At 44.4% G+C, this 17108-nt stretch overlaps 8 non-coding genes across 8 annotated transcripts; all 8 read left to right on the top strand.

Moving 5' to 3' along the window:
• The first annotated feature begins 7422 nt into the window (after window positions 1–7422).
• LOC133139797 (5S ribosomal RNA) lies at window positions 7423–7541 on the top strand. The gene has a single exon (XR_009709958.1). It is a non-coding gene; the product is annotated as a 5S ribosomal RNA (ribosomal RNA).
• A 654-nt stretch (window positions 7542–8195) lies between these two features.
• Window positions 8196–8357, top strand: LOC133139720 (U1 spliceosomal RNA). The gene has a single exon (XR_009709891.1). It is a non-coding gene; the product is annotated as a U1 spliceosomal RNA (small nuclear RNA).
• A 1991-nt stretch (window positions 8358–10348) lies between these two features.
• On the top strand, window positions 10349–10467 carry LOC133139796 (5S ribosomal RNA). The gene has a single exon (XR_009709957.1). It is a non-coding gene; the product is annotated as a 5S ribosomal RNA (ribosomal RNA).
• A 654-nt stretch (window positions 10468–11121) lies between these two features.
• Window positions 11122–11283, top strand: LOC133139719 (U1 spliceosomal RNA). Its single transcript, XR_009709890.1, has one exon. It is a non-coding gene; the product is annotated as a U1 spliceosomal RNA (small nuclear RNA).
• Window positions 11284–13258: 1975 nt separating this feature from the next.
• LOC133139658 (5S ribosomal RNA) lies at window positions 13259–13377 on the top strand. The gene has a single exon (XR_009709832.1). It is a non-coding gene; the product is annotated as a 5S ribosomal RNA (ribosomal RNA).
• A 654-nt stretch (window positions 13378–14031) lies between these two features.
• Window positions 14032–14193, top strand: LOC133139717 (U1 spliceosomal RNA). Its single transcript, XR_009709888.1, has one exon. It is a non-coding gene; the product is annotated as a U1 spliceosomal RNA (small nuclear RNA).
• A 1975-nt stretch (window positions 14194–16168) lies between these two features.
• Window positions 16169–16287, top strand: LOC133139657 (5S ribosomal RNA). The gene has a single exon (XR_009709831.1). It is a non-coding gene; the product is annotated as a 5S ribosomal RNA (ribosomal RNA).
• A 654-nt stretch (window positions 16288–16941) lies between these two features.
• Window positions 16942–17103, top strand: LOC133139716 (U1 spliceosomal RNA). Its single transcript, XR_009709887.1, has one exon. It is a non-coding gene; the product is annotated as a U1 spliceosomal RNA (small nuclear RNA).
• The last annotated feature ends 5 nt before the right edge of the window (window positions 17104–17108 follow it).

The following is a 17108-nucleotide window of genomic DNA, read 5'->3' as shown; positions in this document are numbered from 1 at the left end:
ATCTTTGATCAGCTCCTTCTGTGTTTGCCTTTTGGTCCCCTGGGGACAACATCTTTGAGCGCTGTGTCTGCTTTTCTTCCCAACGGCAAAGGTCCGGCCTGAGTGAGAGGGAGGATGGCGACAGGAGTCCAGCCAGGTGTCAGAAGACATCACGCCGTCCGCATGACTCTCCTGCCCAGTGGAGAAGGGGGCAGCAGCAGTAGTGTGGGTCCTCTGGTGGAGCAAGGGGCAGGTGGTGCAGCCGCTGAGGGCACCACTGGGCCAGCTGCCACCGATGGAGGAAATGGAGCTGCCCCAAAAGTGAGTGGACAGGACAGGAGAGTGACAGGTATGACCCGCCTGGAATTTAGTTGGGCAGTTCTTCAGCGAGCCATGGGCTTTGTGCCTGGTGACCTGAACTGCCTGGTGAAGGTTCCAGGAAATGCAGATATTTTTGAAATTAGCTTTAAAAACGCTAATGTCCTGGAGAGGTTCTGGAACCTCTTTAGAGAGGGGAAGGACAAGGCCCCCCTCAGCAACTTTGAGGTAGAGCCCCTGTCCGACACGGAAAACAAAGTGGTCACTGTACAGTTTTATAATGAAGCTGTACAGGACCACGATGTGAGTACGTGGTTGGGCAGGTATGGCAGTGTAAAATCAGGATCTTGGAGGGTCCTGGATGAGGACGGAGTCTGGACCGGGGCCAGAAAATGGCTGGTCCAGCTAAAATCTGATCCCTCTGCAGTTGGGAGGGTATGTCATATCCCCAGCACCATCACGCTGGGGAGACACCGGGGCGTGGTGTTTTATCACGGCATGCCCAAGCTGTGCAGGAACTGCGGCGAGTTAGGACACTCTTCCGTGATTGCCCCCTCTCGTACGCGAACAGGGCCCGGAGCACCGCGCCCCTACCATCGTCATTGACTGCCCCCCCGCTCCCTACCCCTCTTATACCTACAGTAATCGAAAATACATTCACGCCCCCCCCCATTCAGCCTGATAACATACCAACACAAGCACCGAGCACGGCACAAGACCTCCCCTGTAGCACTATTTCGGAAATCCCAAACAACACAGTCCCCCTGATTACCCTATCCCCAATCACCACAGTAAAGGAGGAGCCTGACTCCGACATCCTCATTACGGTGGAGGAGTCAGACTCCTCAACCACAGACACCGATGACACTATCACACCCTGGCAGAAGGCGAAATCCAAAAAGGGCAAAAGAATGAGATCACCCAAAACTACAGCTCAGCACAATTTTCCCACCCAGCCTGCAAATCCAGCAATAACGCCAAACCAAACTAGCCAAAAGAGCCGTCGTGACAAATTTAAAAGAAACCCCACAAACCTCCGCTAGGCCAAATCCCCTACCACGCCCAAACAAACCAACCCCACCACCATCAAAGCCGAGACAGACCGGTCACCACACCTTTAGCACCCTTCATCCCAGAACCACTAAGGACCAGCCAGCCCCTGGTCCAGACTCTGTAAACGGGACCCAAACATCATCCGCCTCTCAGGGCCCTCCAGGGGCTGGGGGGAAGCCTGGGGTAAGAACATCTGCCCCCACCTCTCCAGGACGGAACCTCCCAGGCAGTCGGGAGGGGAGACCCATGGGAGCACATGGTCAGGGGGTGAGTAGGCGCCAAAATAACCCAGACACAATTTTCTCTACAATAGATCAAATGTGCCAGAAAATTTCCAGCAATAACTCCGGTACACCAGACACACACCAAAAATAAACTTTCATGGAAAACACAATTACGCTAACAACACTCAATACCCGTAGCATTAAACACCCAGACAAACGCTCAACAGTTTTCTCCATTCTTGCACAAATCCCCTCGGACGTCGTCCTGCTCCAGGAATGTGGTATCCCGTTCCGGGCGTTGGATGGCGTTCTGGGGGGGGAATGGAGAATGGGAGACTCTCTCTGGTCTGGCTCTAACATCGCCAGAGCTGATGGGGTCGGCACGTTGACGAAGAATCCCTTTGTCAAAACAACAGCACACAATATTGTGGAGAGTGGGCGAATCCTCGTCACTGATCTCGATGTCGGGGGTTCCCCACTCAGGGTCGTCAACGTGTACGGCCCCACCAGTGTGGCCGAGAGAGTCTCCCTTTTCACAAAATTGCGACCCATATTACACACTACAATGCCCATCGTCGTAGGGGGAGACTTCAACTGTGCTTTAAGAGATGAGGACCGCAGCAAACCAAGGCCGGATCGCTCCGGCTCCCTGCTGCGGTCCCTCATCGAGGATTTCTCCCTCTGCGACGCCGGGGGCGCCTCTCCTCCCCAGCATACGTTTGTGAGTTCCTCTGGCTCCTCCTCATCCAGAATTGACATGTTTCTGCTCTCCCCAGGCCTGAGGGTGCACAGCTATTCCACCAAGGTGGTGCACTTCTCGGACCACCACATGGTAACCGTGTCCCTGGTCTGGGAGAAATCGATAACCGTGGATAAGGGGCTCTGGTGAATTAACATCAGCCATCTCCAAGACCCCCAGGTGCGTCTCTCCTTCGTGAGAAGATACCAGGAGTGGGTGAGTCTGAAACATCTCTTTGACTCCCCGGTGGAGTGGTGGGAGATGGTGAAGGAGCGAGTGCGGGGCTACTTCCGGGCAGTCGGGCGGAGGAAGGCGAGGGAAAGGAGGGCAGTTTTTGAACGCCACAATGCTGCCCTCCAAAGACCAAGCCTCCTCCAGTCCCGAGGCCTGGATGTTAGCAGCGAAATCGCGCAAGCTCGGCAGAGCCTCACCACCCTCTACCGGGAAGAGCGGAAGAAACAGACTTTCCGCTCCAAACTCCAGGGCCTCCAGGAGGATGAGAAATGCACACGGTTCTTCTTCCGCAGGACACGGACCAAGACGAATAACATCTTGTCTCTCTATAACAGCAGAGGTGTGGTGGTGTCTGAAGAGGCGGAGGTCCGGGAGGTGGCCAGGGAGTTCTACGAGGGCCTTTACAGCGAGAGGCCCTCAGACAGGGCTCTCATGGACACCTTCCTGGGCTGCCTGGACAGACGCCTGGGAGATGAGCAGATGGAGGCGGAGTTGAGCACTGAGGAGCTCACCAGGGCGGTGCACTCCTTGAACACGCAAAAAGCTCCGGGCCCTGACGGAATCCCAGCAGAGTTTTACCAGGCTCACTGGGATCTCCTGAAGGGGGACGTGGCGGAAGTGTTCAGGGCTGCGTACAGGGAGGGGCGGTTAGGCGCCTCACTGAGACAGAGCTCAGTAGCTCTTGTTCCAAAGAAGGGGGACCTGAAGGACCTCTGCAACTGGCGGCCGATCAACCTCCTCTCAGTCGATTATAAGATCATGGCGAAGGCGCTGATGGGGAGGTTCCAAGGCCTGATAACATCGGTGATCGGACTGGACCAGACCTGCAGTGTGCAGGGGAGGTCCATAAATGACAACCTGCTCCTCGCGAGGGATCTAATCATCCACTCCGGGGAGCGGAGGTCCCCCTTGTGCCTTCTCAGCCTCGATCAAGAGAAGGCATTTGACCGGGTGAGTCATGTGTGCTTGGAGAGAGTGCTAGAGAAAATGAACATTCCTGGCCCCCTCCTGCGCTGGACAAAAATCTGTCTGACAGATATAACGGGCAGAGTGGTTGTCAATCGGCAGCCCTCTGCCCCGTTCGATGTCAGGTCTGGCGTCAGGCAGGGGTGCCCTCTAGCATCTCTCCTGTACGTCATCTACCTGGAACCGTTCCTCCAGGCCCTCAGGGCCAATCCAGGGGTGGTGGGCTACTCACTACCTGGAGCCGGGGGGGAACGGCTAAAGGTGATGGCGTACATGGACGACATTGCCATCGTCGCCACAGACAGTCGTTCTATCGCTTGTGCCACCAAGGTGTTGGACGACTTCTGTGTGGCCACTGGCGCCCTGGTCAACAGGGACAAGAGTGAACTGTTTCTGTCTCCACATTGGAGTGAGGAGCTGACCGTTTCCTTCCCTGTGCGTAGGAATACCATCAAGCTCCTGGGGGTGACCTTCCAGGCTGATGGAGGAGGGAGAACCAGCTGGGAGGGAGCCCTCCGCCACGTCCAAAATAAAATCAGGAGCTGGAGTGCACGGCCCTTGACCATGGCGGGTAAGATCCTTGTCCTGAAGGCAATTGTCCTACCCATTCTGCTCTATTTGGGGAGGGTGTTTCCCCCAGACAAAGCCACCGGGAAGTTAATCACCCGCATGGCTTTCCGCTTTGTCTGGGGGAGCACGATGGAAAACTGAAACGTGTCACCCTCCTCAAGGAGGAGCGGAATGGGGGGCGGGGGGTCCCAGATATCGTAACCATCATTATGGTGCAGGGTCTGGCCACCCTTGTCCAGAACGTAGGGAAGGTGGGTAAGGCCTCTGGTACCTTTGCCAGGTACTATGCCACCCCCTTCCTCAGAGCAATGGGCTTGGGTGTGCTGGACCTCACCATACCCTACAGCTGGGACCCCCCCTATGTCTATCGAGCCCTGAAGGACTTTGCCTACAGGACGGGTCTGCCCAGGGCTGGCCTAACCTCGTGGATCATGGCTCCGCAAGTCATCTGGGCAAATGTGACACACAAGTGTCTTACCAACAAACAAAAAGACATTGCCTGGATGACAGCCCATAGGTGTCTCCCCACACAAACTTTTATGTATCGCCGGCACTTAGCCCTGACTGAACGCTGCCCCCACGGATGCACTGACTCTGAACACATCCACCACCTGTTCTGGGAGTGCTCCGTGGCCAGGCGGGTCTGGGGCCTTGTTTGTTCCTCTGTCTCCCTAAGCAGGTTCCTGCCGAGGTCCTCCCTGATGGCTGAGGGCGTCCTCTACGGTCCGCCGGGGGGATGCAAGACCACCGTGCTCCAGCGTCAGTGGAGGATCATCAACACCGTGAAGCAGGTCCTGTGGGAGACGAGGAACATCAAGGTCTACCAAAAAACAACTGTAGACCTGATCACTCTCCGGAGGAGGATTCAAAACCTCCTCCAAGACGGCGTGATGTTGGACATTCACACCAACAAGACCCTGGCGAGAGAGAAATGGGGGGTGGACCACTGGAAAGAACTGGTTATATAGTCCACCCCCCCAAGAGGGGCAAGAGATGCTCAACACCTGCCAAACCCGAGCAAGATGGACCCTTTTTAAGCATTTTTGCCCGCTTTGGGCTTTCTTAAAAAGACCCACTTTGTTGTTTTCCGTTTGTTTTTGATATGATTTTCCAAAGACTTGTTTCTCATTTGTTTAGTCATCTGTTTGCACGTTTTTGTTTGGAGTTATGTTTCATGTGATTTACAGTTGTTGTCTAGTTTTGTCGAGTGTTTGTTTTTGTTGAAATCATTATTTTGAGTTATTGAGTGTGTTTTAAAAAGGAAAAGAATTTTAAAATGTAAAAGAAATTTAAACCAATAAAACAACCATAATTTCTGGTAGTGGGGACTGCGTTCGCGCTCTCCCCTGATTCATTGGTTTAAAGTCAGTTCTTTCTTACTCTGCCTGTCAGAGCATTTTTAATCCTGAAGGTCATCCGTTAGTAACATGTTTCAGATTGTAGTATTTGCTTTGGTTGTTAATTAATATAAGTTTTACTCCAGTGTCGGTCATAGTTACTGCACAATATTTTGTACAAACGCGTTTGTTTGTTTGATGACATTACTACGGAGCCTGGTCCCGTTAGCTTTTTTCCAAGATGTCTTTGCACAGGGGGCGCTGTTGCACTATGCCAAACGCAGTATTATCATTTTACTTTTTTACAGCTGGGCCAGGATTTCTAATTCAATTTTATATCAGGTGTTTTTCAAATTCCTGTCATATTGGCTTCTTTCTTAGGCCAATACTTTCTTACTATTTGTATGGAGCGAGCATCGTTGTGGGAATTCGATTTCGGCATTTGGGCGTAGTGACTTGAAGCCACTTGCGTTGTACGGGACTTGAAATATTCCTATGTAAAACAATTATGTAAAACAGCAGTGTCATTACATTTAAAGTAGTTTTTGAGTTGCAAGTTTGACTACGCTATGTTCTCAGCCCTATCATTGCTGCCAGTATAAATCTTCAATTTAGCACCATGCCATGTGCTTATGGCCAAACCACTCTGAATATGCCCCCATCTCGTCCCATTGTGTTTGTCAGGGCATTTTAGTGCTGAATGTTGAGGTCTGTTAGCGAGATATTTCATTCCTTTTTATATCGTTTTTCAAATTCTTCTTATATTGGCCTTTCAATTTTGAACCTCAATATCTCGTCCATTTCAAAACCAATCTCAATGCCATTTGGGAGGTCTACTGCAATGGCGTCGGGCTCACCGACTTCTGATTTTTGTATAGCTACGTTGCACCATTTATTTTATGGATTACCCCTAAGAGATTAGTATAAAAAAATTAAGATACTTTTTTTTTTGCACAAACATAACTCAATTTAAATCCAAAGGTTCCTGACACAAGACCACTGATTTTGTCCATAATTGAGAATTATAAGTGCCTTTTCTAATGACTGTGCATTTTATTACATTTGAATTAGACCTCAAAATTCGACATTTTGATAAATTTGCAGAGTTGCAGATAAATTGTCAAACTCCAAACTCTGAGATTTTTTTGACTGTGTACACACTGCTGTCATTTCAACATGCCGAAACCAAAATGTTTGAAACATGTCCTTTGTTAAAATCTGACAATGTGCACTTAAACCACATGTTATTTAAAGAGGCAAATAAATAAATGATTGGTCATTATGGAGGGCACTATATTACACGCAACATTATAACATTCATTCCCATAGTGAGAATCAAAGTGATTTGTGTGTGACACTATCATTGAGTGACTGTGAATGCACAGTTAGTTAGCCATGACTCTGTTTAGTGGTCAATTACTTTGAGAACTATGAATAATTATGTATATGTCCATTTACAGTTTAAAAAAGGTCTGCTATGTTAAGACACACTTTATGGACAAGCTATGTTGAAAGATTGATACGAGAAATGTGGTCCCAAACAGGACACATGTTGGAAAAGTGCAAAATGAGTACATTTTCCTCTAACTTTAATATGCAGAATTACTCTAAGATTATGAATCATTTGAGGGGTTTGAATCTTAAACAATCCGATCTGAATGTTGAACAATCCGATGTTGTTTGACACAGAGTAGATATTGTACATGGCTGTAGCATGTTGTCAGAGGTCTGTGCTGATACACCTTGATGTTAGAGCGGGCTGATGTTCGTGTTTGGGCTGATGAATTTAATTTCCTGTCTTTTGAGGCTTTCAGCAAATGCAAACTTTTTTCTTAAAATACATTTGTTGGTATACATTTATCGTTTTTATGCCTTGGTTAGTATCTCTACATTTAAAGTACATTTTTTCATATCAAGAGCGCAGTTGCAAGTTTGAATGTGGTATGTTCTCAGCCATATCATTGCCACCAGTTTAAATATCGCATTTTGCACCGCGGCTGTTGCTTACGGCCATACCACTCTGAATACGCCCGATCTCGTCTGATCTCGGAAGCTAAGCAGGGTCGGGCCTGGTTAGTACTTGGATGGGAGACCGCCTGGGAATACCAGGTGCTGTAAGCTTTTTCCACGGTGTTTTGTATAGGGGGTGCTGTTTCACAATGTTGAACAATTCATGTACATTATATATTTTTTAAGCCCCCTGAGATTATGCATTCGAAAATGCCAACATTCGGGGAATTTGCAGGAGTCGGCACAGCCGGAGTGCAATGGCTGTGGTACAAAGCACGGCTGGGCTCGGGTAGAACTCCGAGGGACCACCAGGCAATACCAGGCTTTTCAGGATGTTGTTGTGGAGTGCATTTTCCTAATAAATATAGACTAATTCAAATGCTGCCAACAAAAGATCAGATGACCCCTCAGTAATTCCATTTGGGGATGTCTGTTACATCAGTATCTTGAAGAATGGTAGTTTGTAACATTTAGTGCACAACTCCAAACGGGATCTGGATTCAGTGATGTATCCAGGGCACTCTTTCTGACTGGGGGAGTTCATACCGGTGCATTGTGGGAAGATAGAAAAAAAGGCACATCAGGTGATTGTGGAAAAAAATAGACAGTTGACCTATCTGAACTACTTACTGGGTTGAAAGTGGTAATCATCTGATTTGCTGAAGTTGCAAGAAATGGTCACTCGAGTGACTGGTAGAATGTGGTACCCGTCAGTGTAAAATGTATGCTAAAGAGTAGGACTCCCTTCCCTGATGTGTACAACTCATACTTACCTGGCAGGGGAGATACCATGATCAAGAAGGTGGTTCACCCAGGGCGAGGCTCAGCCATTGCACTCCGGCTGTGCTGACCCCTGCGAATTCCCCAAATGTGGGAATCTCGACTGCATAATTTCTGGTAGTGGGGACTGCGTTCGCGCTCTCCCCTGATTCATTGGTTTAAAGTCAGTTCTTTTTTACTCTGCCTGTCAGAGCGTTTTTAATCCTGAAGGTCATCCGTTAGTAACATGTTTCAGATTGTAGTATTTGCTTTGGTTGTTAATTAATATAAGTTTTACTCCAGTGTCGGTCATAGTTACTGCACAATATTTTGTACAAACGCGTTTGTTTGTTTGATGACATTACTACGGAGCCTGGTCCCGTTAGCTTTTTTCCAAGATGTCTTTGCACAGGGGGCGCTGTTGCACTATGCCAAACGCAGTATTATCATTTTACTTTTTTACAGCTGGGCCAGGATTTCGAATTCAATTTTATATCAGGTGTTTTTCAAATTCCTGTCATATTGGCTTCTTTCTTAGGCCAATACTTTCTTACTATTTGTATGGAGCGAGCATCGTTGTGGGAATTCGATTTCGGCATTTGGGCGTAGTGACTTGAAGCCACTTGCGTTGTACGGGACTTGAAATATTCCTATGTAAAACAATTATGTAAAACAGCAGTGTCATTACATTTAAAGTAGTTTTTGAGTTGCAAGTTTGACTACGCTATGTTCTCAGCCCTATCATTGCTGCCAGTATAAATCTTCAATTTAGCACCATGCCATGTGCTTATGGCCAAACCACTCTGAATATGCCCCCATCTCGTCCCATTGTGTTTGTCAGGGCATTTTAGTGCTGAATGTTGAGGTCTGTTAGCGAGATATTTCATTCCTTTTTATATCGTTTTTCAAATTCTTCTTATATTGGCCTTTCAATTTTGAACCTCAATATCTCGTCCATTTCAAAACCAATCTCAATGCCATTTGGGAGGTCTACTGCAATGGCGTCGGGCTCACCGACTTCTGATTTTTGTATAGCTACGTTGCACCATTTATTTTATGGATTACCCCTAAGAGATTAGTATAAAAAAATTAAGATACTTTTTTTTTTGCACAAACATAACTCAATTTAAATCCAAAGGTTCCTGACACAAGACCACTGATTTTGTCCATAATTGAGAATTATAAGTGCCTTTTCTAATGACTGTGCATTTTATTACATTTGAATTAGACCTCAAAATTCGACATTTTGATAAATTTGCAGAGTTGCAGATAAATTGTCAAACTCCAAACTCTGAGATTTTTTTGACTGTGTACACACTGCTGTCATTTCAACATGCCGAAACCAAAATGTTTGAAACATGTCCTTTGTTAAAATCTGACAATGTGCACTTAAACCACATGTTATTTAAAGAGGCAAATAAATAAATGATTGGTCATTATGGAGGGCACTATATTACACGCAACATTATAACATTCATTCCCATAGTGAGAATCAAAGTGATTTGTGTGTGACACTATCATTGAGTGACTGTGAATGCACAGTTAGTTAGCCATGACTCTGTTTAGTGGTCAATTACTTTGAGAACTATGAATAATTATGTATATGTCCATTTACAGTTTAAAAAAGGTCTGCTATGTTAAGACACACTTTATGGACAAGCTATGTTGAAAGATTGATACGAGAAATGTGGTCCCAAACAGGACACATGTTGGAAAAGTGCAAAATGAGTACATTTTCCTCTAACTTTAATATGCAGAATTACTCTAAGATTATGAATCATTTGAGGGGTTTGAATCTTAAACAATCCGATCTGAATGTTGAACAATCCGATGTTGTTTGACACAGAGTAGATATTGTACATGGCTGTAGCATGTTGTCAGAGGTCTGTGCTGATACACCTTGATGTTAGAGCGGGCTGATGTTCGTGTTTGGGCTGATGAATTTAATTTCCTGTCTTTTGAGGCTTTCAGCAAATGCAAACTTTTTTCTTAAAATACATTTGTTGGTATACATTTATCGTTTTTATGCCTTGGTTAGTATCTCTACATTTAAAGTACATTTTTTCATATCAAGAGCGCAGTTGCAAGTTTGAATGTGGTATGTTCTCAGCCATATCATTGCCACCAGTTTAAATATCGCATTTTGCACCGCGGCTGTTGCTTACGGCCATACCACTCTGAATACGCCCGATCTCGTCTGATCTCGGAAGCTAAGCAGGGTCGGGCCTGGTTAGTACTTGGATGGGAGACCGCCTGGGAATACCAGGTGCTGTAAGCTTTTTCCACGGTGTTTTGTATAGGGGGTGCTGTTTCACAATGTTGAACAATTCATGTACATTATATATTTTTTAAGCCCCCTGAGATTATGCATTCGAAAATGCCAACATTCGGGGAATTTGCAGGAGTCGGCACAGCCGGAGTGCAATGGCTGTGGTACAAAGCACGGCTGGGCTCGGGTAGAACTCCGAGGGACCACCAGGCAATACCAGGCTTTTCAGGATGTTGTTGTGGAGTGCATTTTCCTAATAAATATAGACTAATTCAAATGCTGCCAACAAAAGATCAGATGACCCCTCAGTAATTCCATTTGGGGATGTCTGTTACATCAGTATCTTGAAGAATGGTAGTTTGTAACATTTAGTGCACAACTCCAAACGGGATCTGGATTCAGTGATGTATCCAGGGCACTCTTTCTGACTGGGGGAGTTCATACCGGTGCATTGTGGGAAGATAGAAAAAAAGGCACATCAGGTGATTGTGGAAAAAAATAGACAGTTGACCTATCTGAACTACTTACTGGGTTGAAAGTGGTAATCATCTGATTTGCTGAAGTTGCAAGAAATGGTCACTCGAGTGACTGGTAGAATGTGGTACCCGTCAGTGTAAAATGTATGCTAAAGAGTAGGACTCCCTTCCCTGATGTGTACAACTCATACTTACCTGGCAGGGGAGATACCATGATCAAGAAGGTGGTTCACCCAGGGCGAGGCTCAGCCATTGCACTCCGGCTGTGCTGACCCCTGCGAATTCCCCAAATGTGGGAATCTCGACTGCATAATTTCTGGTAGTGGGGACTGCGTTCGCGCTCTCCCCTGATTCATTGGTTTAAAGTCAGTTCTTTTTTACTCTGCCTGTCAGAGCGTTTTTAATCCTGAAGGTCATCCGTTAGTAACATGTTTCAGATTGTAGTATTTGCTTTGGTTGTTAATTAATATAAGTTTTACTCCAGTGTCGGTCATAGTTACTGCACAATATTTTGTACAAACGCGTTTGTTTGTTTGATGACATTACTACGGAGCCTGGTCCCGTTAGCTTTTTTCCAAGATGTCTTTGCACAGGGGGCGCTGTTGCACTATGCCAAACGCAGTATTATCATTTTACTTTTTTACAGCTGGGCCAGGATTTCGAATTCAATTTTATATCAGGTGTTTTTCAAATTCCTGTCATATTGGCTTCTTTCTTAGGCCAATACTTTCTTACTATTTGTATGGAGCGAGCATCGTTGTGGGAATTCGATTTCGGCATTTGGGCGTAGTGACTTGAAGCCACTTGCGTTGTACGGGACTTGAAATATTCCTATGTAAAACAATTATGTAAAACAGCAGTGTCATTACATTTAAAGTAGTTTTTGAGTTGCAAGTTTGACTACGCTATGTTCTCAGCCCTATCATTGCTGCCAGTATAAATCTTCAATTTAGCACCATGCCATGTGCTTATGGCCAAACCACTCTGAATATGCCCCCATCTCGTCCCATTGTGTTTGTCAGGGCATTTTAGTGCTGAATGTTGAGGTCTGTTAGCGAGATATTTCATTCCTTTTTATATCATTTTTCAAATTCTTCTTATATTGGCCTTTCAATTTTGAACCTCAATATCTCGTCCATTTCAAAACCAATCTCAATGCCATTTGGGAGGTCTACTGCAATGGCGTCGGGCTCACCGACTTCTGATTTTTGTATAGCTACGTTGCACCATTTATTTTATGGATTACCCCTAAGAGATTAGTATAAAAAAATTAAGATACTTTTTTTTTTGCACAAACATAACTCAATTTAAATCCAAAGGTTCCTGACACAAGACCACTGATTTTGTCCATAATTGAGAATTATAAGTGCCTTTTCTAATGACTGTGCATTTTATTACATTTGAATTAGACCTCAAAATTCGACATTTTGATAAATTTGCAGAGTTGCAGATAAATTGTCAAACTCCAAACTCTGAGATTTTTTTGACTGTGTACACACTGCTGTCATTTCAACATGCCGAAACCAAAATGTTTGAAACATGTCCTTTGTTAAAATCTGACAATGTGCACTTAAACCACATGTTATTTAAAGAGGCAAATAAATAAATGATTGGTCATTATGGAGGGCACTATATTACACGCAACATTATAACATTCATTCCCATAGTGAGAATCAAAGTGATTTGTGTGTGACACTATCATTGAGTGACTGTGAATGCACAGTTAGTTAGCCATGACTCTGTTTAGTGGTCAATTACTTTGAGAACTATGAATAATTATGTATATGTCCATTTACAGTTTAAAAAAGGTCTGCTATGTTAAGACACACTTTATGGACAAGCTATGTTGAAAGATTGATACGAGAAATGTGGTCCCAAACAGGACACATGTTGGAAAAGTGCAAAATGAGTACATTTTCCTCTAACTTTAATATGCAGAATTACTCTAAGATTATGAATCATTTGAGGGGTTTGAATCTTAAACAATCCGATCTGAATGTTGAACAATCCGATGTTGTTTGACACAGAGTAGATATTGTACATGGCTGTAGCATGTTGTCAGAGGTCTGTGCTGATACACCTTGATGTTCGTGTTTGGGCTGATGAATTTAATTTCCTGTCTTTTGAGGCTTTCAGCAAATGCAAACTTTTTTCTTAAAATACATTTGTTGGTATACATTTATCGTTTTTATGCCTTGGTTAGTATCTCTACATTTAAAGTACATTTTTTCATATCAAGAGCGCAGTTGCAAGTTTGAATGTGGTATGTTCTCAGCCATATCATTGCCACCAGTTTAAATATCGCATTTTGCACCGCGGCTGTTGCTTACGGCCATACCACTCTGAATACGCCTGATCTCGTCTGATCTCGGAAGCTAAGCAGGGTCGGGCCTGGTTAGTACTTGGATGGGAGACCGCCTGGGAATACCAGGTGCTGTAAGCTTTTTCCACGGTGTTTTGTATAGGGGGTGCTGTTTCACAATGTTGAACAATTCATGTACATTATATATTTTTTAAGCCCCCTGAGATTATGCATTCGAAAATGCCAACATTCGGGGAATTTGCAGGAGTCGGCACAGCCGGAGTGCAATGGCTGTGGTACAAAGCACGGCTGGGCTCGGGTAGAACTCCGAGGGACCACCAGGCAATACCAGGCTTTTCAGGATGTTGTTGTGGAGTGCATTTTCCTAATAAATATAGACTAATTCAAATGCTGCCAACAAAAGATCAGATGACCCCTCAGTAATTCCATTTGGGGATGTCTGTTACATCAGTATCTTGAAGAATGGTAGTTTGTAACATTTAGTGCACAACTCCAAACGGGATCTGGATTCAGTGATGTATCCAGGGCACTCTTTCTGACTGGGGGAGTTCATACCGGTGCATTGTGGGAAGATAGAAAAAAAGGCACATCAGGTGATTGTGGAAAAAAATAGACAGTTGACCTATCTGAACTACTTACTGGGTTGAAAGTGGTAATCATCTGATTTGCTGAAGTTGCAAGAAATGGTCACTCGAGTGACTGGTAGAATGTGGTACCCGTCAGTGTAAAATGTATGCTAAAGAGTAGGACTCCCTTCCCTGATGTGTACAACTCATACTTACCTGGCAGGGGAGATACCATGATCAAGAAGGTGGTTCACCCAGGGCGAGGCTCAGCCATTGCACTCCGGCTGTGCTGACCCCTGCGAATTCCCCAAATGTGGGAATCTCGACTGCATAATTTCTGGTAGTGGGGACTGCGTTCGCGCTCTCCCCTGATTCATTGGTTTAAAGTCAGTTCTTTTTTACTCTGCCTGTCAGAGCGTTTTTAATCCTGAAGGTCATCCGTTAGTAACATGTTTCAGATTGTAGTATTTGCTTTGGTTGTTAATTAATATAAGTTTTACTCCAGTGTCGGTCATAGTTACTGCACAATATTTTGTACAAACGCGTTTGTTTGTTTGATGACATTACTACGGAGCCTGGTCCCGTTAGCTTTTTTCCAAGATGTCTTTGCACAGGGGGCGCTGTTGCACTATGCCAAACGCAGTATTATCATTTTACTTTTTTACAGCTGGGCCAGGATTTCGAATTCAATTTTATATCAGGTGTTTTTCAAATTCCTGTCATATTGGCTTCTTTCTTAGGCCAATACTTTCTTACTATTTGTATGGAGCGAGCATCGTTGTGGGAATTCGATTTCGGCATTTGGGCGTAGTGACTTGAAGCCACTTGCGTTGTACGGGACTTGAAATATTCCTATGTAAAACAATTATGTAAAACAGCAGTGTCATTACATTTAAAGTAGTTTTTGAGTTGCAAGTTTGACTACGCTATGTTCTCAGCCCTATCATTGCTGCCAGTATAAATCTTCAATTTAGCACCATGCCATGTGCTTATGGCCAAACCACTCTGAATATGCCCCCATCTCGTCCCATTGTGTTTGTCAGGGCATTTTAGTGCTGAATGTTGAGGTCTGTTAGCGAGATATTTCATTCCTTTTTATATCGTTTTTCAAATTCTTCTTATATTGGCCTTTCAATTTTGAACCTCAATATCTCGTCCATTTCAAAACCAATCTCAATGCCATTTGGGAGGTCTACTGCAATGGCGTCGGGCTCACCGACTTCTGATTTTTGTATAGCTACGTTGCACCATTTATTTTATGGATTACCCCTAAGAGATTAGTATAAAAAAATTAAGATACTTTTTTTTTTGCACAAACATAACTCAATTTAAATCCAAAGGTTCCTGACACAAGACCACTGATTTTGTCCATAATTGAGAATTATAAGTGCCTTTTCTAATGACTGTGCATTTTATTACATTTGAATTAGACCTCAAAATTCGACATTTTGATAAATTTGCAGAGTTGCAGATAAATTGTCAAACTCCAAACTCTGAGATTTTTTTGACTGTGTACACACTGCTGTCATTTCAACATGCCGAAACCAAAATGTTTGAAACATGTCCTTTGTTAAAATCTGACAATGTGCACTTAAACCACATGTTATTTAAAGAGGCAAATAAATAAATGATTGGTCATTATGGAGGGCACTATATTACACGCAACATTATAACATTCATTCCCATAGTGAGAATCAAAGTGATTTGTGTGTGACACTATCATTGAGTGACTGTGAATGCACAGTTAGTTAGCCATGACTCTGTTTAGTGGTCAATTACTTTGAGAACTATGAATAATTATGTATATGTCCATTTACAGTTTAAAAAAGGTCTGCTTTGTTAAGACACACTTTATGGACAAGCTATGTTGAAAGATTGATACGAGAAATGTGGTCCCAAACAGGACACATGTTGGAAAAGTGCAAAATGAGTACATTTTCCTCTAACTTTAATATGCAGAATTACTCTAAGATTATGAATCATTTGAGGGGTTTGAATCTTAAACAATCCGATCTGAATGTTGAACAATCCGATGTTGTTTGACACAGAGTAGATATTGTACATGGCTGTAGCATGTTGTCAGAGGTCTGTGCTGATACACCTTGATGTTCGTGTTTGGGCTGATGAATTTAATTTCCTGTCTTTTGAGGCTTTCAGCAAATGCAAACTTTTTTCTTAAAATACATTTGTTGGTATACATTTATCGTTTTTATGCCTTGGTTAGTATCTCTACATTTAAAGTACATTTTTTCATATCAAGAGCGCAGTTGCAAGTTTGAATGTGGTATGTTCTCAGCCATATCATTGCCACCAGTTTAAATATCGCATTTTGCACCGCGGCTGTTGCTTACGGCCATACCACTCTGAATACGCCTGATCTCGTCTGATCTCGGAAGCTAAGCAGGGTCGGGCCTGGTTAGTACTTGGATGGGAGACCGCCTGGGAATACCAGGTGCTGTAAGCTTTTTCCACGGTGTTTTGTATAGGGGGTGCTGTTTCACAATGTTGAACAATTCATGTACATTATATATTTTTTAAGCCCCCTGAGATTATGCATTCGAAAATGCCAACATTCGGGGAATTTGCAGGAGTCGGCACAGCCGGAGTGCAATGGCTGTGGTACAAAGCACGGCTGGGCTCGGGTAGAACTCCGAGGGACCACCAGGCAATACCAGGCTTTTCAGGATGTTGTTGTGGAGTGCATTTTCCTAATAAATATAGACTAATTCAAATGCTGCCAACAAAAGATCAGATGACCCCTCAGTAATTCCATTTGGGGATGTCTGTTACATCAGTATCTTGAAGAATGGTAGTTTGTAACATTTAGTGCACAACTCCAAACGGGATCTGGATTCAGTGATGTATCCAGGGCACTCTTTCTGACTGGGGGAGTTCATACCGGTGCATTGTGGGAAGATAGAAAAAAAGGCACATCAGGTGATTGTGGAAAAAAATAGACAGTTGACCTATCTGAACTACTTACTGGGTTGAAAGTGGTAATCATCTGATTTGCTGAAGTTGCAAGAAATGGTCACTCGAGTGACTGGTAGAATGTGGTACCCGTCAGTGTAAAATGTATGCTAAAGAGTAGGACTCCCTTCCCTGATGTGTACAACTCATACTTACCTGGCAGGGGAGATACCATGATCAAGAAGGTGGTTCACCCAGGGCGAGGCTCAGCCATTGCACTCCGGCTGTGCTGACCCCTGCGAATTCCCCAAATGTGGGAATCTCGACTGCATAATTTCTGGTAGTGGGGACTGCGTTCGCGCTCTCCCCTGATTC

Source organism: Conger conger, chromosome 10 (genome assembly GCF_963514075.1).
Source record: "Conger conger chromosome 10, fConCon1.1, whole genome shotgun sequence".
In the NCBI taxonomy this organism is placed as follows: Eukaryota; Metazoa; Chordata; class Actinopteri; order Anguilliformes; family Congridae; genus Conger; species Conger conger.
The sequence above is the reverse complement of the archived record's forward strand: the minus strand, read 5'-3'. Positions and strand labels throughout refer to the sequence as shown.